Source organism: Phyllobates terribilis, unplaced genomic scaffold, assembly GCF_046119375.1.
Source record: "Phyllobates terribilis strain yellow unplaced genomic scaffold, ASM4611937v1 Scaffold_5__5_contigs__length_657084704, whole genome shotgun sequence".
NCBI lineage: Eukaryota > Metazoa > Chordata > Amphibia > Anura > Dendrobatidae > Phyllobates > Phyllobates terribilis.
In genome coordinates, this window is record NW_027362765.1 from 282,280,201 (window position 1) to 282,305,465 (window position 25,265).

A 25,265-nucleotide genomic window follows, 5' to 3' on the forward strand; every position below is an offset into this window, starting at 1 on the left:
CTCTGAAAAAATAGTTGGGCTTCTAGCGGTGTGTGGGACTTGGTCTATTAGTCCATCTATACTGACCTCCATCAGGTTGCAAATTAAAAATAATTTTTTTGTGCATCTAGCTCTGAAAAAATATTTGGGCTTCTAGCAGTGTGTGGGACTTGGTCTATTAGTCCATCTATACTGGCCTCCATCAGGTTGCAAATTAAAAATAATTTTTTTCTTCATTTAGCTCTGAAAAAATATTTGGGCTTCTAGCAGTGTGTGGGACTTGTTCTATTAGTCCTTCTATACTGACCTCCAGCAGGTTGCAAATTGAATATAATTTTTTTCTGCATCTAGCTCTGAAAAAATAGTTGGGCTTCTAGCGGTGTGTGGGACTTGGTCTATTTGTCCATCTATACTGACCTCCATCAGGTTGCAAATTAAAAATAATTTATTTCTGCATCTAGCTCTGAAAAAATATTTGGGCTTCTAGCAGTGTGTGGGACTTGGTCTATTAGTCCATCTATACTGACCTCCATCAGGTTGCAAATTAAAAATAATTTTTATCTGCATCTACAGTACCTCTGAAAAAATATTTGGGCTTCTAGCAGTGTGTGGGACTATTTGTATTAGTCCATCTATACTGACCTCCATCAGGTTGCAAATTCAAAATAATTTTTTTCTGCATCTAACCCAGCCAATAGTTTTGGCCTAATACCACAGTTTGGCCACTCAGCTCTGCTCGGTTACCATCCATTGTTTTTTTGTGCAAACAACTCCAGAGTTGTGAATTAGTTAACCACCAAAATGAGTGGAAAAAGGCCTGCTGCTGGTGGAAAGGGGAATAGGCGTGTTGGGAAGGGGAAAAAAGGTTGTGTCCGTGGGGTAGGTGTTAAAGCAACTGTAACATCTGCAGAAGAAAGACCATCTTCCAGCCAAACTAAAATGTCTACTTCTTTTAGCGGACAATGTGATAAGATCCCTTTCTTACGGCCACGCCAATCGCTACAAATTCCAGATGAGGCACAAAAACAGCAGGTGCTTCAACGGATATCAAGTGCTCCTTTAAGTGGGCTCTCCTCCACATCAACTTCAACATCACAAATACTCCAGTCCTCAAAGGTGTCACCCAAATCGCACTTGCTTCCTCACAGCTCCCAAATCTCCAGCTGCCCGTCTGAGTATGAGGTAGAACAGATGGTTGAGTCTGCAGAGCTGTTTACTCATACTATAGCCTGGGAATCAGAGGTCGACTCCAGCGCTTCTGTGAATCCAGACGAGGAAATGATCTGCACTGATGCCCAGAATCTTTATGAGTCGGATCCAGGACCAGACGCAGAAGGTTCTGACCATAATGTAGACCCTCATTCCCAAACTGTAACTCCTGTTGGTGGAGACAATGAGGAAGACGATGATAAGACTCAAATACCTGATTGGAGCGACAACTTTAGTTTTTTGTCAGGGCAGGAACAGGTTGGCTCTGAGGACGACGGGTGTGATAACGCACAGGGTGATGATGATGAGGTCGGAGATCCCACTTACTGTCAACCCACAGTCAGCCAAGAGATGAGGTCAGCAGAGGAGGTGGAGGAAGATGCTAGTGACGACGAGGTCAGGTTGCGCCTTCCTGGACAGAGACATAGTACTGGAAGCACGTCAACAACTGCATCCTCAAACACAACTCTGCCTCTCACCCCAAGTCGTGGTGGCTCTTCAGGTCGCATGGGTGCTAAGCCTTGCATAGCCTGGGCATTTTTTCAGATCGATAAAGATGACCCAACTCGTGTTATCTGTAACATTTGTCAGCAAAAGCTAAGTAGAGGCCAAAAAATACATAGTTTGAGTACTTCATGCATGAACCGGCACATGGACATGAAGCATAAGTTGCAGTGGGAAGCTCAGTGTGCTACAATGCGGCCTAGCCGGCCGGGCCAATCACCGTCTGCCATATCTTGTGCATCCGCGGCCTCTTCATCCTCTGTGACTGGGGGGACAGCAGTCACACCTGTTTTGGGGCGCAGACCTGCCACCTCTTTACCCGCAACAGCCAGCGTGATTGGCAGGTCATCATTTTCTTTGGAGGTGGTAACACCAGCTGGTGTTGAGCGCTGTCCGACATCGATAGCACCACCTTTGGATCAAGGCAACCTAACATGTCCGCCTGCATCTTCCTCACAGACCGGTAGTTTGCCGGGGACACCCTTATCAACCCCGTCTAAGCACAATAGCCAGCCCTCGGTCCCTCAGATGTGGACAAGTAAAAGACCATTTCCTCCTAGCCATGAGAAAGCTAAGAGGTTGAATTTCACCATCTGCAAGCTCTTGGCTACAGAAATGCTGCCTTTCCGCCTGGTGGACACAGAGGATTTTCGAGACCTTATGTCCGTCGCAGTGCCCCAGTACCAGATGCCCAGTCGGCACTACTTCTCAAAGAAAGGTGTGCCTGCGCTCCACCAGCATGTCGCACACAACATCACCGCTTCTTTGAGAAACTCTGTGTGTGACAGGGTGCATTTCACCACAGACACTTGGACGAGTAGGCATGGACAGGGGCGTTACATGTCGCTGACTGGGCACTGGGTAACTATGGTGACAGCAGGACAAGGGGCTGCTGTCCAAGTCTTGCCGTCCCCACGAGTTGTGCGTCAATCCTCTTTATGTCAAAGTTCCTCCACTGCTTCTGCCTCCTCAACCTCCTCTCGGTCTTCCACCTGCACCCAAAGCCTGTCTGGTCATGCCACAAGCTTTCTAACTGCGCAGAAGGGATCCTGCACACCTCCTTACTATGCTGGCAGTAGGGCTCAACGTCATCAGGCGGTTTTTACATTGAAATGTCTGGGAAATGTGAGTCACACAGCTGAGGAGTTGTGGTCAGCTCTGGAGAACCAATTTCATGAATGGTTGTCTCCACTGGACCTGAAACCAGGGAAGGCCGTGTGCGACAATGCTGCAAACCTGGGTGCGGCCCTTCGCCGGGGCAATGTCACACACGTGCCTTGTATGGCTCACGTGTTGAACCTGGTTGTCCAGCAATTTTTAGCCCACTATCCCAGACTAGATGGCCTTCTGCAGAGGGCACGGTCGCTGTGTGCTCACTTCCGCCGTTCGCATCCCGCAGCTCAGCGACTTACATGTCTACAGAAGTCGTTGGGCCTGCCACTTCACCGGCTAAAATGCGATGTGCCTACCCGGTGGAATTCAACTCTGCACATGTTGCAGCGACTGTGGCAGCACCGACAAGCCCTGGTGCAATACGTTCTGACGTATAGCCTGGGCCAACGAGATTCAGAGGTGGGGCAAATCACGCTGGAGGAGTGGTCTCAGATCAGGGACCTATGCACCCTTCTGCACACTTTTGAAATGGCGACGAAGATGTTTAGTGCTGACGATGCCATTATCAGCATGACTATTCCGGTGATTTACATGCTGGAGCACATGTTAAACAGAATTCGGAGTCAGGTGGTGGCACAAGAGGAGGTGGAGGAAGTAGAGGAGGAGGAGTTGTATGCGGAAGGGCTAACATCTGCAAGGTCCAGACGGTCGGCAGCACCAAGGCGGCAGGCATGTGAGGGTGGTAGAGATGGTTTTACCAGGGCGCATGGTAGCAGCCAAACTAGTGAGGAAGGTGCAGGAGCCCAGGAAGAAGTGGAGGACGAACTGATGGAAGACTCATCAGATGAGGGAGACCTTGATCACATTTCTGTTGTGCGAGGTTGGGGGGAGAGGACAGAGGAAGGAAGCATGATTGTTACCTCGCCACCAACACAACAGGGACTTGGTGCTCCTGGATGCGCAACACACATGAGTGCCTTCTTGCTGCACTACCTGCAACATGACCCTCGAATTGTGAGAATTAGAAATAATCCTGACTACTGGGTTGCCACACTGTTAGATCCCCGGTACAAAAGTAAATTTGCAGAAATTATTCCTGCCATAGAAAGGGATGCACGCATGCAGGAGTATCAGCAGAGACTGTTGCAGAATCTTACATGTGCTTTTCCACAAAATACCAGTGGTGCACGTAGTGAATCTCACAGTTCCAACTTGCCAACCGTGGGACCGTCAAGTGTTCAGCACTCAAACCGTAACAGAACCACAGTATCTGCTGGTAACATCAATTTTGCGGAATCATTTCACCACTTTTTTAGCCCATCCTTTGCAAGGCCACAGGAGACAAGAAGTCTGACACATAGTCAACGCCTAGAGACGATGGTACAGGAGTATCTCCAAGTAAACATTGAAGCCACGACTGTGTCACTGGACCCTTGCTCTTTTTGGGCTTCCAATCTGGATAAATGGCCGGAGCTAGCCACTTACGCCTTGGAGATCTTGTCATGACCCGCAGCCAGCGTTCTGTCTGAACGTGTGTTCAGCGCTGCTGGTGGTGTGCTGACAGATAAGCGCACGCGGCTCTCCACTGATAATGTAGACAGACTCACGTTCATAAAGATGAACAAATCATGGATCCGAAACGACTTTTCTACCCCTGTGTCATCCTGGGGAGAGTAAAAGCTTGATGATTGGTTAAAATCACCCTACCAACCGTTTTAAGCTTTCAAATTACTAATCATGTTTATCTGTATCTTGACTGGAAAATAATTTGGGCTTTGTAGCAGTGTGCAGCACTGATCCTATTAGGCCATCTATACTAAAGCTTCACCAGATTTAAAATTAAAAATATTTTTTAGCTCCATCTAGCCCGGAAAATAATTTTGTGGCTCCGAGATGCGCAAGGCACATAAGTGCCTTCTTGCTGCACTACCTGCAGCATGACCCTCATATTGTCAGAATTCGAAGTAATCATGACTACTGGGTTGCCACACTCTTAGATCCCCCAAACTTTTCGATCAACCTTTTCATTTTAATAAAGACCAAAAAAATGGTCATTTTTGAAATTATAAGCATTAGCAGGTTGTTAGAAACTGAAATCAAACAGTTTTCAACTCAAAACTTTATTCTAGGTGATGTTACATTTTCACATAGGACCCCTTGTTCGAAAGGAGCTTCTGAACTCTCTCGTCCATTGAATTTGTCAGGTTTTGGATGGTTTCTGCTTCAATTGATTTGCATGAGGACAGAATACCCTCCCAGAGCTGTTGCTTAGATGTGAACTGCCTCCCGCCATCATAGACACTCCTCTTTTAATGATGCTCCAAAGGTTCTGAATGGGGTAGAGGTCAGGGGAGCATGGGGGTCACACCATAAGTTTGTCCCCTTTTATGCCCATATCAGCCAGAGATGCAGATGTTTTATGTGCAGCATGAGATGGTGCATTATCATGCAGAAAAATGATCTTGCTGTGAAATACACGGTTCTTCTTCTTGAACCATGGCAGGAAGTGCTGTTTGAGAAAATCCACATACATTATGGAGTTCATCTTTAGCGCCTTCAGGGATCCTAAAGGGGCCGACAATCTCTCTCCCCATGATTCCAGCCCAAAACATTACTCCACCTCCTCCTTGTTGGCGCTGTAGCCGTGTTTGCGTGGGGTGTCCATCAACCAGCCATCCTCCACTCCATCCATCTGGACCATCGAGCGCTGCACGGCACTCATCCGTGAACAAAACAGTTTTGAAATCAGTCTTCATGTAATGTTTGGCCCACTGGAGCCGTTTCTGCTTGTGTGAAGTGGATAGAGGAGGTCGACAGGATGGCGCATGCACAGCTGCAAACCTCTGAAGGACCCTGCATCTTGTTGTTCGGGGGACGTTGGAGGCACAAGCAGCTTCAAAATCTTGTCTGCTGCTATGACAAGGCTTTTTTGCCGCTGCTCTTTCAACCTGACGTAATTGCCTGTAGGAAAGAGTCCTCAATTTGCCCTTATCAGCACGCACACGTGTGTACTGTGAATCAGCTACATACTTCTTGATTGCCAAGACACTTCATCCTGATCATCGCACAATGTTGATTGTAGTCATGCCTTGACCTAAACACTCCACAATTTGTTGCTTCTCAGCAGCCGACACATCCTTTTTCTTTCCCATTTTGGCAGAAAATGTAGGCTGCTTAATAATGTGAGAGAGCCTTCTTAAGTAGTCTTGCCTTTCATTGGACACACCTGCCAAACTAATTAGCACAGGTGTCTGCAATTGCTTACAGTGATATAAAGAGCCCTGACACACATCACCATCAATGAGTTTAACTGACAAACAAACAAATTCTTCCCTTATCACTCCTAAACACTTTTTGTATAATAATTTGGAACGCAGTGTATATGTGCTTTTCCACAAAACACCAGTGGTTCACGTAGTGAATCTTACAGTTCTAACTTGCCAACCGTGGTCTGTATGGAGTTGTTCAAAAAAGGGCCCAAAATTAAGATAACATAGATGGGAGAGGTCTCTATGAATAGGAATTCCTAAGTATTTGATACCTTGTGAGGGCCAGGCAAAGGGAAAGTTGGACTGGATGGAATCCTATATGGATTTGGGGAGGGAGACATCGAGGGCCTCAGACTTCGCTGCATTGATTTTAAAATTTGACCATGTAACAAAGTGATCTATTTCAGCCATAACAGCATGGATGGATATATGTGATTGAGTGATATATACTAGGACATCATCAGCAAATAGAGAGCACTTGTACTCGGTGCCTCCCACCTCAATCCACCTAATATTGGGGTTATGGCGAATTGATGAGAGCAGGTGCTCCGTCACTAGGATGTATAAGAGAGGGGACAGAGGACATCACTGCCTTGTCCCATTGGTGATTGTGAAAGGTGATGAAAATGTTCTGACGCACCCCCTGGGCCTTGGGACACCCGGAGCCGGACCCTTTTTGGTGGATGCTGGTGGTTGTAGTCTTCGTGGCGGCGACCCAGTTCCGTGGCTCAGGGCGGTCAAACCAGTGGCGGAACTATTTATGTGGTTTTCATGTTTAAATGTCCGACTACGCCACCCGTGGATTGCGGTCAGAGTGAACCGCCGCTACAGGGCAGACCACTGAGGCTGGTGTTGTGGGTGCAGCAGAGCGTAGCATAACTCCCCACGGGAGGAGAATAGCCTCAGGGCAGTGTATGCGGAGGATGGGGGTGATGGTGCAGGGCAGCAGCAGTAACGACACGGAGTCAGTGATGCAGTTCAGGGCCTTTACTCACAGTTCTTATTATGCAGACCACGTCTGCAGGTAACGGCTGCCCACGTCGTACTGTGCTCACCAGGTGAGGGGCTCAGACAACTCCCAGATAACTTTGGAGCACTTCACAGGACCCCCTTTGTGTGTCCTTTGTCTGGCCTTTCTTACCAACACTTCTGTCCGGCTGCCTCGGGCCTCCTCTTGGTAAACTTGGCGCCAGTTTCCCTGACCCTATGTGGTGCCTTCCTAGCGGGTGTAGCGAGGGGCTGCGCCACATAAAATGTCAGAGCCTCCGGTTTCTAGCTGAGGGTCGTTTCCTGCCTCCACTAGTTCGGGGACCGGTCTCCCCCTTTGGCCTGACCCCTCCACGCAGGTGGATTCGGGCGTGCGGTGGCGACTCGCCCGTCCGCACCCCTGGGATCCCTTCATTCCTCGTTCCTGGAGCCTTCTCCGCTCCTCTTCCTTCCTTCTCCCTCTTCCAGGCCTGGGCCTCTGTTACTAGGCCCGCCTCCGGAGCAGAGCTCATGCAGAGCCCCTGCTCCCTGCCACTTCTGCTCAGACTTCTCTGCACTGAACTAAGATGGTGCCCACCTTTTATACTCCCTTCTCAATGCACCCAGGAACTGCTTCCTCCCTGCTCCTGCACTACAGGGTTCCCCTTCCTCAGTGTTCCCTCCCCCCACTCCAGCCAGGGACAGGGACTGTCGTGCCCATCTCAGGGGCATAATGGTCGCCCTGCCCCACGGCAATGTGGTGTAATGCATGCAGGTGTCGGGTCCTGATCCACACTCCATCCTTACCTGAGAGTGAGATATCACACCTCTGGGTGAGGTGCAATACGTCTGTAGCAACCGAGCCCTCAGGGTGCTACAGTTCCATTTATCTTCAGCCTAGGTGACGTATTGCGATACAGGGCCGTGATTTTGGCTATAAAAGGGTCCCCTAGACCCCTACCCCAAGCTTTTTCAGAGAATCATATATGGCGTGCCAGGAGACTCTATGGAATGCTTTCTCAGCATCCAACGAGAGTATCTAATTACAAATTTTTAACTGCATCTAGCCCAGGAAATACTTTGTGCCTAGTAGCAGTGTCTGCTAGTGAGCGGATTATCCCGGCTGTTAAGCAAGCTGCACCACCTGTAGTTTAGACACCTAATTTTTTCAAAGGAAATGCTTCGGGACCATGAGATACTTAGTGAAGAGCATCAGGAGGCACCCCAAGGCATAGGGGCTGGGACTGGCAGTAGGATGCCTTGCGGTGGACAGCCGAGCTCGATCCTTATAAAAGCTTTTTAACTGCAGCAGCTTTAGTGGACGCTACTGGAGCTGGTATTACCGCGGCTGCTGGCATGAGACTTGCCCTCCAATAGATCCTTGTAAATGGATTTAAAGTGTATTCATTCAAATTAGAGAGACAATTTAAATTAAAAAGCTTAAAGCTGCCTCCACCACAGGGGGGCTCGCTCGACCCACCAGCGGACAGGCACCAGTATTGGGAGAGGGGGGCTGGCCGTCAGGGTTCACCGCGGCTCTGGCACAAACCCGGCGACACGGAGGTGGCACGGGCAGGAGCGGACTGGCCGTGTCGGCTTCTCACTTTTTGGATTTTAGAAGGGCATGACATGCCTATATCTGTGTCTCCCCCTCCTTTTACTCCTCCACCTCTTTTATTTTCGCATGACTATATGTACTTGTCACTTTTCCATGTGTTAGTTATGTCTTTTGAGCAGTTTGTCAGCTTTTGGACACCTTTGAAGGTGTTTTCTATGTGTTTCTATGTGTTTTTGTTTGCCTGCCATTGGTTTTAACGGTGTTCGAAGGTGTTCGACGAACAGTTCGGCGAACACACGGGTGTTCGACGAACCGAACCGAACTCGAACACTACGGGGGTGGCTCAACACTATTAAGGACATTAATAGTGTTGAGCCACCCCCGTAGTGTTCGGGTCCGGTTCGGTTCGTCGAACACCGGGATGTTCGAGGAACTGTTCGTCGAACTGTTCGTCGAACACCTTAGAACACCGTCGAACACCGTTAAAACCAATGGCAGGCAAACAAAAACACAGAGAAACACATAGAAAACACCTTCAAAGGTGTCCAAAAGCTGACAAACTGCTCAGAAGATGCTCTCTTTAAAAAAGCCGGCCGGCAATTCAGCAGCGGCATACACCGGTACCCGACAATTTAGACAAGAAGGAATAGAGCATCACACATAGATTAGATAGATAGAAACATGTCAGTCACATATATAATAAGTACAGTGACAGTGTTGCTTACTGTACTTGTCATTTAGTGTAAAGGATTTATTTAAAAAAATATTAGTGTTTTCATGCACCGTCTCTTTAAAAAAGCCGGCCGGCAATTCAGCAGGGGTACCCGACAATTTAGAACAGAAAGATAGAGCAACACACATAGATTAGATAGATAGAAACATGTCAGTCACATATATAATAAGTACAGTGACAGTGTTGGTTACTGTACTTGTCATTTAGTGTTAAAATAAAGGATTTATTAAAAAAAAAATTGGCGTGGGGTTCCCCGTAATTTTAGGCTCTAGCGGAGGTTAAGCAGACGGCTGGGTGAGATGTTTGAAGCCTGGGAAGGGGGTAATACCCATGGAGCTTCCCAGGCTACTAATATCAGCCCCCAGCTGAATACCTAGCCTTTACTAGCTATTAAAATGGGGACGCCCCCAAAAAATGATGTGGGGTCCCCCCTATTTTAATAGCTAGCAAAGGCTAGGCAGACAGCTGGGCGCTGATATTAATAGCCCAGGAAGGGTGCCATGAATATTGGCCCCCTCCCAGGCTAGAAACACCAGCCGTCAGCCGCCCCAGAAATGGCGCATCCATAGGATGCGCCAATTCTGGCACTTAGCCTCGCTCTTCCCACTGCCCTGTAGCGGTGACAGTGGGGTAATGGGGTTGGGGTTGATGTCAGCTTATAATGCCAGCTGACATCAAGCCCAGGTTAGTAATGGAGAGGCGTCTATAAGACACCCCCATTACTAACCCCATAGTCAAAGTTAAAAAAAAACACAAACACCCAGAATAAGGTCCTTTAATTGAAATAAACACACAATTCTTTATTGTTCTAAATTAAACCATACTTACCATCCCGCCCATTCCAGCTGAAGCCAACGATCTCCTGCAATAAAAGAAAAATAATAAACCAACATCATCCTTACCTTTCGATGGTTCCCAGGACAGCTTCAGCTCCAGCTCTGCTACATCGAGTTGACAGGCTGGACTGCAGCAGAACGCTGCCATCCAGCCTGTCATCCCGCAGACACTGAGAAGCGCAGGCATGCTTGCGCTCCTCAGTGTCAGGCTGTGACGGCATCCAGATGAGCCGAGGTCATGTCCAATGAACTCAGCTCACCTCATGCACGTCACTGACAGCGTTGGAAAATTCTCCTGCGCTCAGCGCTTCAGCGTGAGAATTTTCCAAGGCTGTCAGTAACGTGCATGAGGTGAGCTCATGTCCAATGAACTCAGCTCACCTCATGCACGTCACTGACAGCATGGGAAAATTTTCCTGCACTCAGCGCTTCACCGTGAGAATTTTCCCATGCTGTCAGTGACGTGCATGAGGTGAGTCCATGTCCAATGAACTCAGCTCACCTCATGCACGTTACTGACAACGTGGGAGAATTCTCACGCTGAAGCGCTGAGTGCAGGAGAATTTTCCCACGCTGTCAGTGACGTGCATGAGGTGAGCCAAGTTCATTGGACATGAACTCGGCTCATCTGGATGCCATCACAGCGAGACACTGAGGAGCGCAAGCATGCCTGCGCTTCTCAGTGTCAGCGGGATGACAGGCTGGATGGCAGCTTTCTGCTGCGGTCCAGCCTGTCATCTCGATGTAGCAGAGCTGAAGCTGTTGTGGGAACCATGGAAATGTAAGGATGATGTTGCTTTATTATTTTACTTTTATTGCAGGAGATCGTTGGCTTCAGCTGGAATGGGCGTGATGGTAAGTATGGTTTAATTTAGAACAATAAAGAATTGTGTGTTTATTTCAATTAACGGACTTTATTCTGGGTGTTGTGTTTTTTTTTAAATACTTTACTAGAAATTCATGGCGGTCATGTCTAATATTGGCGTGACCCCATGAATTTCGGGCTTTGGGCCAGCTGATAATATCAAGCTGGCCCTAACCCCTTTATTACCCAGTGAGCCACCGCACCAGGGCCCTGGATGAGTTGGGTACAGCGCCAGAAGATGGCGCTTCTATGAACGCGCCATTTTCCGGGGTGTCTGCGGACTGCAATTTGCAGCGGGGTGGGCACAGAAAGCTTGGGCCTCCCTGCGCTGCCGATTCCAGCCCCCAGCTGCCTAGTTGTACCTGACTGGGCACAAAAATAGGGCGAAGCCCCACGTATTTTTTTTTTTATTATTTCATGAAATTCATGAAATAATTAAGAAAAAAAGGCCTTCCCTATATTGTTGTGTCCGGCCAGGTACAAATAGGCAGCTGGTGGTTGGGGGCTGCCCGTTCCTGCCTGCTGTACCTGGCTGGACACAAATATAGTGCGAAGCCCCACGTCAATTTTTTAAAATTATTTCAGGAAATTCATGAAATAATTTAAAAAAAATTGACGTGGGGCTTCGGACTATATTTGTGTCCAGCCAGGTACAGCAGGCAGGAACGGGCTGCCCCCAACCACCAGCTGCATATTTGTACCTGGCCGGACACAGCAATATAGGGAAGCCCTTTTTTTTTGATTATTTCATGAAATAATTTAAAAAAAATTGACGTGGGGCTTTGCACTATATTTGTGTCAAGCCAGGTACAGCAGGCAGGAACGGGTTGCCCCCAACCACCAGCTGCCTATTTGTACCTGGCCGGACACAACAATATAGGGAAGCCCTTTCTTTCTTAATTATTTCATGAATTTCATGAAATAATTTTAAAAAAAAAATACGTGGGGCTTCGCCCTATTTTTGTGTCCAGACAGGTACAACTAGGCAGCTGGGGGCTGGAATCCGCAGCGCAGGGAGGCCCAAGCTTTCTGGGCTCCCCCCCCGCTGCAAATTGCAGTCCGCAGCCACCCCGGAAAATGTCGCGTTCATAGAAGCGCCATCTTCTGACGCTGTACCCAACTCATCCAGGGCCCTGGTGTGGTGGCTCACTGGGTAACAAAGGGGTTAGGGCCAGCTTGGCATTATCAGCTGGCCCTAAGCCCGAAATGTATGGAGTCACGCCAATATTAGACATGACCACCATGAATTTCCAGTAAAGTATTTAAAAAAAACACAACACCCAAAAAAAAGTCCTTTAATTGAAATAAACACACAATTCTTTATTGTTCTAAATTAAACCATATTTACCATCACGCCCATTCCAGCTGAAGCCAACGATCTCCTGCAATAAAAGAAAAATAATAAAGCAACATCATCCTTACATTTCCATGGTTCCCAGGACAGCTTCAGCTCTGCTACATCGAGATGACAGGCTGGACCGCAGCAGAAAGCAGCCATCCAGCCTGTCATCCCGCAGACACTGAGAAGCGCAGGCTTGCTTGCGCTCCTCAGTGTCTAGCTGTGACGGCATCCAGAAGAGACGAGTTCATGTCTAATGAACTCAGCTCACCTCATGCACGTCACTGACAGCGTGGGAAAATTCTCCTGCACTCAGCGCTTCAGCGTGAGAATTCTCCCACGCTGTCAGTGACGTGCATGAGGTGAGCTCAAGTCCAATGAACTCAGCTCACTTCATGCACGTCACTGACAGCGTGGGAAATTTTTCCTGCACTCAGCGCTTCAGTGTGAGAATTTTCCCACGCTGTCAGTAATGTGCATGAGGTGAGTTCATGTCCAATGATCTCAGCTCACCTCATTCACGTCACTGACAGCGTGGGAGAATTCTCATGCTGAAGCGCTGAGTGCAGGAGAACATTCCAACGCTGTCAGTGACGTGCCTGAGGTGAGCCGAGTTCATTGGACATGACCTCGGCTCATCTTTATGCCGTCACAGCGAGACACTGAGGAGTGCAAGCATGCCTGCGCTTCTCAGTGTCTGCGGGATGACAGGCTGGATGGCAGCTTTCTGCTGCGGTCCAGCCTGTCATCTCGATGTAGCAGAGCTGAAGCTGTCGTGGGAACCATGGAAAGGTAAGGATGATGTTGCTTTATTATTTTACTTTTATTGCAGGGGATCATTGGCTTCAGCTGGAATGGGTGTGATGGTAAGTATGGTTTAATTTAGAACAATAAAGAATTGTGTCTTTATTTCAACTAAAGGACTTTATTCTGGGTGTTTGTGTTTTTTTGTAACTTTGACTATGGGGTTAGTAATGGGGGTGTCTTATAGACGCCTCTCCATTACTAACCTGGGCTTGATGTCAGCTGGCATTATAAGCTGACATCAACCCCAGCCCTATTACCCCACTGCCACCGCAACAGGGCAGTGGGAAGCGCGAGGCTAAGTGCCAGAATTGGTGCATCCTATGGATGCGCCATTTCTGGGGCGGCTGACGGCTGGTGTTTCTAGCCTGGGAGGGGGCCAATATTCATGGCACCCTTCCTGGGCTATTAATATCAGCCCGCAGCTGTCTGCCTAGCCTTTGCTAGCTATTAAATTAGGGGGACCCCACATCATTTTTTGGCGGGTCCCCCATTTTAATAGCTAGTAAAGGCTAGGTATTCAGCTGGGGGCTGATATTAGTAGCCTGGGAAGCTCCGTGGGTATTACCCCTTTCCCGGGCTTCAAACATCTGCTCCAGCCGTCTGCTTAACCTCCGCTAGAGACTAAAATTATGGGGATCCCCACGCCAATTTTTTTTTTAAATAAATCCTTTATTTAACACTAAATGACAAGTACAGTAATCAACACTGTCACTGTACTTCATATATATGTGACTGACATGTTTCTATCTATCTAATCTATGTGTGATTCTCTATTCCTTCTATTCCAAATTGTCGGGTACCGCTGCTGAAATGCCGGCCGGCTTTTTTAAAGAGACGGTGCATGAAAACACTAATATTTTTTTTAATAAATCCTTTACACTAAATGACAAGTACAGTAAGCAACACTGTCACTGTACTTCATATATATGTGACTGACATGTTCCTATCTATCTAATCTATGTGTGAAGCTCTATTCTTTCTGTTCTAAATTGTCGGGTACCGGTGTATGCCGCTGCTGAATTGCCGGATTTTCATGTTTCACTGTGAGCACTGTTCCCATCGATTTGGGAAATCACTGTAATGCCACAACCACCGTGGCTGTGGCATTACAGTGAGTGGCAGACAATCCCTGCATGATTGGTGCTCTAAATAGCGCCAGACATGCAGGACATGCTTTTGGTGTACGAACAGTTATCGAACATAACCTCGAACAGCCGAATTTTTTGCAAATCGTTCGGGTTCGTCGAACAACTCGAACACCGGCCAAAACAGCTCGAATTTGAGATTGGCGAGCAGTTCTAGTCGAACACCGCTCATCTCTAGACATTACATCAAAGCTGGATCAGCCTGTAGTGTGTTTTTTCACTTTAATTTTGGGGGTGACTCCAAATCCAGGCCTCCATTGGTTAATAAATTTGATTTCCATTGATGATTTTTGTGTGATTTTGTTGTCAGCACATTCACCTTTGTACAGAACAAAGTATTCAATGAGAATATTTCATTCATTCAGATCTAGGATGTGTTATTTGAGTGTTTCCTATATTTTTTTTAGCAGTGTATTATTACTTTTGTCAGATTCAAGTTATTTCTGTGACCATTGTTGGTTTTTCTTTTATTAAATGAGGGGTACCAACAATTTTGACCACGTGTGTACGTGGAACAATATACCAACATAGGCACAACATAGAATGATAGCAAAACCTAATAAGATAAAGAAGTATAGAAATGGATATCACAGTTCTCATGGGCAACAAGTTTAGTAGTTTCTATAATATTAAAAGCAAACAACTTACCCAGGGTGACACATGTGGCTTTGTTAGCAATGATCATGCCCCATTGGTACAGAGGTGTATAAAACAATATACTGGCTAGTACAATGGTTTAGTTGCAGACTATTGCAGACTAAGACCCTCAAATTTCTCACAGAATAGAACTGAGAGATGAGAATATGACTCTTACATATTTCCTCACACCCGTGCATATCAATGGTGAATTGCGTTGCTGCTATTTTGCCCTTACATTGGTTGCAGGACAGGAAGACAAATCATCCATGATGTGGAGGGATGTGCTTTTCCCAGTGCAATGTTGGATGAGATGTTACATGGCATGGATGAGAAGTCGTTAATAGTGTTGAGCCACCCCCGTAGTGTTCGAGTTCGGTTCGGTTCGTCGAACACCCGTGTGTTCGCCGAACTGTTCGTCGAACTGTTCGTCGAACACCTTCGAACACCGTTAAAACCAATGGCAGGCAAACAAAAACACATAGAAACACATAGAAAACACCTTCAAAGGTGTCCAAAAGCTGACAAACTGCTCAGAAGACACAACTAACACATGGAAAAGTGACAAGTACATATAGTCATGCGAAAAGAAAAGAGGTGGAGGAGTAAAAGGAGGGGGAGACACAGATATAGGCATGTCATGCCCTTCTAAAATCCAAAAAGTGAGAAGCCGAGACGGCCAGTCCGCTCCTGCCCGTGCCACCTCCGTGTCGCCGGGTTTGTGCCAGAGCCGCGGTGAACCCTGACGGCCAGCCCCCCTCTCCCAATACTGGTGCCTGTCCGCTGGTGGGTCGAGAGAGCCCCCCTGTGGTGGAGGCAGCTCTAAGCTTTTTAATTTAAATTGTCCCTCTAATTTGAATGAATACACTTTAAATCCATTTACAAGGATCTATTGGAGGGCAAGTCTCATGCCAGCAGCCGCGTAATTCCAGCTCCAGTAGCGTCCACTAAAGCTGCTGCAGTTAAAAAGCTTTTATAAGGATCGAGCTCGGCTGTCCACCGCAAGGCATCCTAGTGCCAGTCCCAGCCCCTATGCCTTGGGGTGCCTCCTGATGCTCTTCACTAAGTATCCCGTGGTCCCGAAGCATTTCCTTTGAAAAAATTAAGTGTCCAAACTACAGGTGGTGTAGCTTGCTTAACAGCCGGGATAATCCGCTGACTAGCAGACACTGCTACTAGGCACAAAGTATTTCCTGGGCTAGATGCAGTTAAAAATTTGTAAGTAGATACTCTCGTTGGATGCTGAGAAAGCATTCCATAGAGTCTCCTGGCACGCCATATATGATTCTCTTAAAAAGCTTGGGGTAGGGGTCTAGGGGACCCTTTTATAGCCAAAATCACGGCCCTGTATCACAATACGTCACCTAGGCTGAAGATAAATGGAACTGTAGCACCGAGGGCTCGGTTGCTACAGACGTATTGCACCTCACCCAGAGGTGTGATATCTCACTCTCAGATAAGGATGGAGTGTGGATCAGGACCCGACACCTGCATGCATTACACCACATTGCCGTGGGGCAGGGCGACCAATATGCCCCTGAGATGGGCACGACAGTCCCTGTCCCTGGCTGGAGTGGGGGGAGGGAACACTGAGGAAGGGGAACCCTGCAGTGCAGGAGCAGGGAGGAAGCAGTTCCTGGGTGCATTGAGAAGGGAGTATAAAAGGTGGGCACCATCTTAGTTCAGTGCAGAGAAGTCTGAGCAGAAGTGGCAGGGAGCAGGGGCTCTGCATGAGCTCTGCTCCGGAGGCGGGCCTAGTAACAGAGGCCCAGGCCTGCAAGAGGGAGAAGGAAGGAAGAGGAGCGGAGAAGGCTCCAGGAACGAGGAATGAAGGGATCCCAGGGGTGCGGACGGGCGAGTCGCCACCGCACGCCCGAATCCACCTGCGTGGAGGGGTCAGGCCAAAGGGGGAGACCGGTCCCCGAACTAGTGGAGGCAGGAAACGACCCTCAGCTAGAAACCGGAGGCTCTGACATTTTATGTGGCGCAGCCCCTTGCTCCACCCGCTAGGAAGGCACCACATAGGGTCAGGGAAACTGGCGCCAAGTTTACCAAGAGGAGGCCCGAGGCAGCCGGACAGAAGTGTTGGTAAGAAAGGCCAGACAAAGGACACACAAAGGGGGTCCTGTGAAGCGCTCCAAAGTTATCTGGGAGTTGTCTGAGCCCCTCACCTGGTGAGCACAGTACGACGTGGGCAGCCGTTACCTGCAGACGTGGTCTGGATAATAAGAACTGTGAGTAAAGGCCCTGAACTGCGTCACTGACTCCGTGTCGTTACTGCTGCTGCCCTGCACCATCACCCCCATCCTCCGCATACACTGCCCTGAGGCTATACTCCTCCCGTGGGGAGTTATGCTACGCTCTGCTGCACCCACAACACCAGCCTTAGCGGTCTGCCCTGTAGCGGCGGTTCACTCTGACCGCAATCCACGGGTGGCGTAGTCGGACATTTAAACATCAAAACCACATAAATAGTTTCGCCACTGGTTTGACCGCCCTGAGCCACGGAACCGGATCGCCGCCACGAAGACTACAACCACCAGCATCCACCAAAAAGGGTCCGGCTCCGGGTGTCCCAAGGCCCAGGGGGTGCGTCAGAACATTTTCATCACCTTTCACAATCACCAATGGGACAAGGCAGGGATGTCCTCTGTCCCCTCTCTTATACATCCTAGTGACGGAGCACCTGCTCTCATCAATTCGCCATAACCCCAATATTAGGTGGATTGAGGTGGGAGGCACCGAGTACAAAAGCTCTCTATTTGCTGATGATGTCCTAGTATATATCACTCAATCACATATATCCATCCCTGCTGTTATGGCTGAAATAGATCACTTTGTTACATGGTAAAATTTTAAAATCAATGCAGCGAAGTCTGAGGCCCTCGATGTCTCCCTCCCTAAATCCATATAGGATTCCATCCAGTCCAACTTTCCCTTTGCCTGGCCCTCACAGGGTATCAAATACTTAGGAATTCCTATTCATAGAGACCTCTCCCATCTATGTTATCTTAATTTTGGGCCCTTTATTGAACAATTCCATACAGACCACGGTTGGCAAGTTAGAACTGTAAGATTCACTACGTGAACCACTGGTATTTTGTGGAAAAGCACATGTAAGATTCTGCAACAGTCTCTGCTGATACTCCTGCATGCGTGCATCCCTTTCTATGGCAGGAATAATTTCTGCAAATTTACTTTTGTACCGGGGATCTAACAGTGTGGCAACCCAGTAGTCAGGATTATTTCTAATTCTCACAATTCGAGGGTCATGTTGCAGGTAGTGCAGCAAGAAGGCACTCATGTGTGTTGCGCATCCAGGAGCACCAAGTCCCTGTTGTGTTGGTGGCGAGGTAACAATCATGCTTCCTTCCTCTGTCCTCTCCCCCCAACCTCGCACAACAGAAATGTGATCAAGGTCTCCCTCATCTGATGAGTCTTCCATCAGTTCGTCCTCCACTTCTTCCTGGGCTCCTGCACCTTCCTCACTAGTTTGGCTGCTACCATGCGCCCTGGTAAAATCATCTCCCCCACCCTCACATGCCTGCCGCCCTGGTGCTGCCGACCGTCTGGACCTTGCAGATGTTAGAACTTCCGCATACAACTCCTCCTCCTCTACTTCCTCCACCTCCTCTTGTGCCACCACCTGACTCCGAATTCTGTTTAACATGTGCTCCAGCATGTAAATCACCGGAATAGTCATGCTGATAATGGCATCGTCAGCACTAAACATCTTCGTCGCCATTTCAAAACTGTGCAGAAGGGTGCATAGGTCCCTGATCTGAGACCACTCCTCCAGCGTGATTTGCCCCACCTCTGAATCTCGTTGGCCCAGGCTATACGTCAGAACGTATTGCACCAGGGCTTGTCGGTGCTGCCACAGTCGCTGCAACATGTGCAGAGTTGAATTCCACCGGGTAGGCACATCGCATTTTAGCCGGTGAAGTGGCAGGCCCAACGACTTCTGTAGAGATGTAAGTCGCTGAGCTGCGGGATGCGAACGGCGGAAGTGAGCACACAGCGACCGTGCCCTCTGCAGAAGGCCATCTAGTCTGGGATAGTGGGCTAAAAATTGCTGGACAACCAGGTTCAACCAGTGAGTCATACAAGGCACGTGTGTGACATTGCCCCGGCGAAGGGCCGCACCCAGGTTTGCAGCATTGTCGCACACGGCCTTCCCTGGTTTCAGGTCCAGTGGAGACAACCATTCATGAAATTGGTTCTCCAGAGCTGACCACAACTCCTCAGCTGTGTGACTCACATTTCCCAGACATTTCAATGTAAAAACAGCCTGATGACGTTGAGCCCTACTGCCAGCATAGTAAGGAGGTGTGCAGGATCCCTTCTGCGCAGTTAGAAAGCTTGTGGCATGACCAGACAGGCTTTGGGTGCAGGTGGAAGACCGAGAGGAGGTTGAGGAGGCAGAAGCAGTGGAGGAAAAATGACATAAAGAGGATTGACGCACAACTCGTGGGGACGGCAAGACTTGGACAGCAGCCCCTTGTCCTGCTGTCACCATAGTTACCCAGTGCCCAGTCAGCGACATGTAACGCCCCTGTCCATGCCTACTCGTCCAAGTGTCTGTGGTGAAATGCACCCTGTCACACACAGAGTTTCTCAAAGAAGCGGTGATGTTGTGTGCGACATGCTGGTGGAGCGCAGGCACACCTTTCCTTGAGAAGTAGTGCCGACTGGGCATCTGGTACTGGGGCACTGCGACGGACATAAGGTCTCGAAAATCCTCTGTGTCCACCAGGCGGAAAGGCAGCATTTCTGTAGCCAAGAGCTTGCAGATGGTGAAATTCAACCTCTTAGCTTTCTCATGGCTAGGAGGAAATGGTCTTTTACTTGTCCACATCTGAGGGACCGAGGGCTGGCTATTGTGCTTAGACGGGGTTGATAAGGGTGTCCCCGGCAAACTGCCGGTCTGTGAGGAAGATGCAGGCGGACATGTTAGGTTGCCTTGATCCAAAGGTGGTGCTATCGATGTCGGACAGCGCTCAACACCAGCTGGTGTTACCACCTCCAAAGAAAATGATGACCTGCCAATCACGCTGGCTGTTGCGGGTAAAGAGGTGGCAGGTCTGCGCCCCAAAACAGGTGTGACTGCTGTCCCCCCAGTCACAGAGGATGAAGAGGCCGCGGATGCACAAGATATGGCAGACGGTGATTGGCCCGGCCGGCTAGGCCGCATTGTAGCACACTGAGCTTCCCACTGCAACTTATGCTTCATGTCCATGTGCCGGTTCATGCATGAAGTACTCAAACTATGTATTTTTTGGCCTCTACTTAGCTTTTGCTGACAAATGTTACAGATAACACGAGTTGGGTCATCTTTATCGATCTGAAAAAATGCCCAGGCTATGCAAGGCTTAGCACCCATGCGACCTGAAGAGCCACCACGACTTGTGGTGAGAGGCAGAGTTGTGTTTGAGGATGCAGTTGTTGACGTGCTTCCAGTACTACGTCTCTGTCCAGGAAGGCGCAACCTGACCTCGTCGTCACTAGCATCTTCCTCCACCTCCTCTGCTGACCTCATCTCTTGGCTGACTGTGGGTTGACAGTAAGTGGGATCTCCGACCTCATCATCATCACCCTGTGCGTTATCACACCCGTCGTCCTCAGAGCCAACCTGTTCCTGCCCTGACAAAAAACTAAAGTTGTCGCTCCAATCAGGTATTTGAGTCTTATCATCGTCTTCCTCATTGTCTCCACCAACAGGAGTTACAGTTTGGGAATGAGGGTCTACATTATGGTCAGAACCTTCTGCGTCTGGTCCTGGATCCGACTCATAAAGATTCTGGGCATCAGTGCAGATCATTTCCTCGTCTGGATTCACAGAAGCGCTGGAGTCGACCTCTGATTCCCAGGCTATAGTATGAGTAAACAGCTCTGCAGACTCAACCATCTGTTCTACCTCATACTCAGACGGGCAGCTGGAGATTTGGGAGCTGTGAGGAAGCAAGTGCGATTTGGGTGACACCTTTGAGGACTGGAGTATTTGTGATGTTGAAGTTGATGTGGAGGAGAGCCCACTTAAAGGAGCACTTGATATCCGTTGAAGCACCTGCTGTTTTTGTGCCTCATCTGGAATTTGTAGCGATTGGCGTGGCCGTAAGAAAGGGATCTTATCACATTGTCCGCTAAAAGAAGTAGACATTTTAGTTTGGCTGGAAGATGGTCTTTCTTCTGCACCTACCCCACGGACACAACCTTTTTTCCCCTTCCCAACACGCCTATTCCCCTTTCCACCAGCAGCAGGCCTTTTTCCACTCATTTTGGTGGTTAACTAATTCACAACTCTGGAGTTGTTTGCACAAAAAAACAATGGATGGTAACCGAGCAGAGCTGAGTGGCCAAACTGTGGTATTAGGCCAAAACTATTGGCTGGGCTAGATGCAGAAAAAAATTATTTTTAATTTGCAACCTGATGGAGGTCAGTATAGATGGACTAATAGAACAAGTCCCACACGCTGCTAGAAGCCCAAATATTTTTTCAGAGATAAATGAAGAAAAAAATTATTTTTAATTTGCAACCTGATGGAGGTCAGTATAGATGGACTAATAGACCAAGTCCCACACACTGCTAGAAGCCCAAATATTTTTTTAGAGCTAGATGCAGAAAAAAAATATTTTTAATTTGCAACCTGATGGAGGTCAGTATAGATGGACTAATAGACCAAGTCCCACACACCGCTAGAAGCCCAAATATTTTTTCAGAGCTAGATGCAGAAATTTTTTTTATTCAATTTGCAACCTGATGGAGGTCAGTATAGATGGACTAATAGACCAAGTCCCACACACTGCTAGAAGCCCAAATATTTTTTCAGAGCTAGATGCAGAAAGTTTTTTTATTCAATTTGCAACCTGATGGAGGTCAGTATAGATGGACTAATAGACCAAGTCCCACACACTGCTAGAAGCCCAAATATTTTTTCAGAGCTAGATGCAGAAAAAAATTATTTTTAATTTGCAACCTGATGGAGGTCAGTATAGATGGACTAATAGACCAAGTCCCACACACTGCTAGAAGCCCAAATATTTTTTCAGAGCTAGATGCAGAAAAAAATTATTTTTAATTTGCAACCTGATGGAGGTCAGTATAGATGGACTAATAGACCAAGTCCCACACACCGCTAGAAGCCCAAATATTTTTTCAGAGCTAGATGCAGAAAAAAATTATTTTTAATTTGCAACCTGATGGAGGTCAGTATAGATGGACTAATAGACCAAGTCCCACACACTGCTAGAAGCCCAAATATTTTTTCAGAGCTAGATGCAGAAAAAAATTATTTTTAATTTGCAACCTGATGGAGGTCAGTATAGATGGACTAATAGACCAAGTCCCACACACTGCTAGAAGCCCAAATATTTTTTCAGAGCTAGATGCAGAAAAAAATTATTTTTAATTTGCAACCTGATGGAGGTCAGTATAGATGGACTAATAGACCAAGTCCCACACACCGCTAGAAGCCCAAATATTTTTTCAGAGCTAGATGCAGAAAATTTTTTTATTCAATTTGCAACCTGATGGAGGTCAGTATAGATGGACTAATAGACCAAGTCCCACACACTGCTAGAAGCCCAAATATTTTTTCAGAGCTAGATGCAGAAATTTTTTTTATTCAATTTGCAACCTGATGGAGGTCAGTATAGATGGACTAATAGACCAAGTCCCACACACTGCTAGAAGCCCAAATATTTTTTCAGAGCTAGATGCAGAAAAAAATTATTTTTAATTTGCAACCTGATGGAGGTCAGTATAGATGGACTAATAGACCAAGTCCCACACACTGCTAGAAGCCCAAATATTTTTTCAGAGCTACATGCAGAAAAAAATTATTTTTAATTTGCAACCTGATGGAGGTCAGTATAGATGGACTAATAGAACAAGTCCCACACGCTGCTAGAAGCCCAAATATTTTTTCAGAGATAAATGAAGAAAAAAATTATTTTTAATTTGCAACCTGATGGAGGTCAGTATAGATGGACTAATAGACCAAGTCCCACACACTGCTAGAAGCCCAAATATTTTTTCAGAGCTAGATGCAGAAAAAAATTATTTTTAATTTGCAACCTGATGGAGGTCAGTATAGATCGACTAATAGACCAAGTCCCACACACTGCTAGAAGCCCAAATATTTGTTCAGAGCTAGATGCAGAAAAAAATTATTTTTAATTTGCAACCTGATGGAGGTCAGTATAGATGGACTAATAGACCAAGTCCCACACACCGCTAGAAGCCCAAATATTTTTTCAGAGCTAGATGTAGAAAAAAATTATTTTTAATTTGCAACCTGATGGAGGGCAGTATAGATGGACTAATAGACCAAGTCCCACACACTGCTAGAAGCCCAAATATTTTTTCAGAGCTAGATGCAGAAAAAAATTATTTTTAATTTGCAACCTGATGGAGGTCAGTATAGATGGACTAATAGACCAAGTCCCACACACCGCTAGAAGCCCAAATATTTTTTCAGAGCTAGATGCAGAAAAAATTATATTCAGTTTGCAACCTGATGGAGGTCAGTATAGATGGACTAATAGAATGATGCTATGCCCAAAAGATTTTACTTCACTAGGTGCAGTAAAAAAATTGGTATTCTATACACAGGTGGTATATCTTGCAACACAGATAGGCTACTCCACTGACTAACACACTCTGCAATAGGCCAAAAAGGATTAGCTTTGCTAGATTCAGCCAAATGCTGTGAAAAAAACTTGCACAGCACTGGCACAGACCTGCCTGGCAAAAACTGATAGGAACTGATGTAACCTAGTCCTGAAAAGGACTCCAATTACAATTAGTCTTTACTCCCACAATCTATCTATTTAAGAGCACAGACCTGCCTGATAAAAGTCGTAGGAAATGCTGTAACCTAGTCCTTAAAAGGACTGCAATCACAACTATTCCCTACTCCCAAGCTATCTGTATATTTGTGCGAAAATTGGCTTGAAATTAACAAGGTATAGCGCACACAGCAACAGCGGTGCCGTCTAACACGCAGCTGCAGCAGTGAGAAAATGGTGGCGACGGGGAAAATGGCTTGGTCTTATAGGGCAAGGACATGTGACATACACTGCCAATCACACATGCCCTTGCTTGTGTGAAAAAAAGCACTTCGCTCCGTGTGTGCGCTGCTGATAGGCTGACAGATTGCACCTCCCCACTGCAAATGCGGGAAAGAGAAAAAAAAATGGAGATCTTCATTGTTCCTGCAGAGATCCATCCCCTGCCCCTCCCCCCACCCCGCTGTACACTCAAACTGCGTATTAACATTAATTTTCATCATTACTGAGAAAAAATCCAGTTATGATTTTGGTGCACGAACAGTTATCGAACATAACCTCGAACAGCCGAATTTTTCTCAAATTGTTCTTGTTCGCCGACCGGCTCGAACACCGCCCAAAACAGCTCGAATTTGAGATTGGCGAACAGTTCGAGTAGAACAACGCTCATCTCTAGTCGTTAATGACACTGGCCTGTGCAATAACAATAAACAATAAAACACATTAACAGAAGCAATATGAACTCATGATCACAATATTACACATTAGTTCTGGATAACTTAACTTTTATCAATTAAAATGATTCAACTTTTTTTTTTTTAAATAATATGTCCAATTTATCAAAACTGGCATTTTATATGTCACTCTTGAAGAACTGTGCGCTGGAATAGGATAGAACCTAGAGGACATTAGGGAGCAGATTAACGTCATTCATGAGGAGAGCAGGAGATCCTTCACCCCCGCTAACAACACTATCACAGAGGATAATTCTCTAAGTCTTATGCCAGCGGATATTACAGATCTATTGATCTTTTCTGCACATTACAATGCTGAAAATATAACATCCTCACCATCAGAAAGTAGGGGGCTTACTTTGAACAGTAAGGACAATCCTGGTTTGAACATAAATCAAAAAATTGTAATTGACAATACGGGGACCAGCAATGCTACCTGTATCACTAATTTTTTACCCCAAGCCAAGATTCAGGGGCAGGAGTCTCTAGACCGCTATTTTCACAAATTAGGAAAAAGAAAAAAAAAACACACATAGGATGTAGGGTGGAAGTAAGCAAAAGAAGGTTATTAGACGTTTAGACAATAGAAATGCTGAGAGGACCAATGTGCTTAATCTCTCATCATATTCTTTGAGTGATGATGAAACAATATTACTCTCGAAGGGTTTGTCTTTTTGCCCAACATATAAGAGTAATGATTTTGACATTTTTTTGGACCTTGAGTCCTATATCAGAAAATTAACTTTAAAAAGACATTTTTTGTTAAAATCTGATAAATGTCC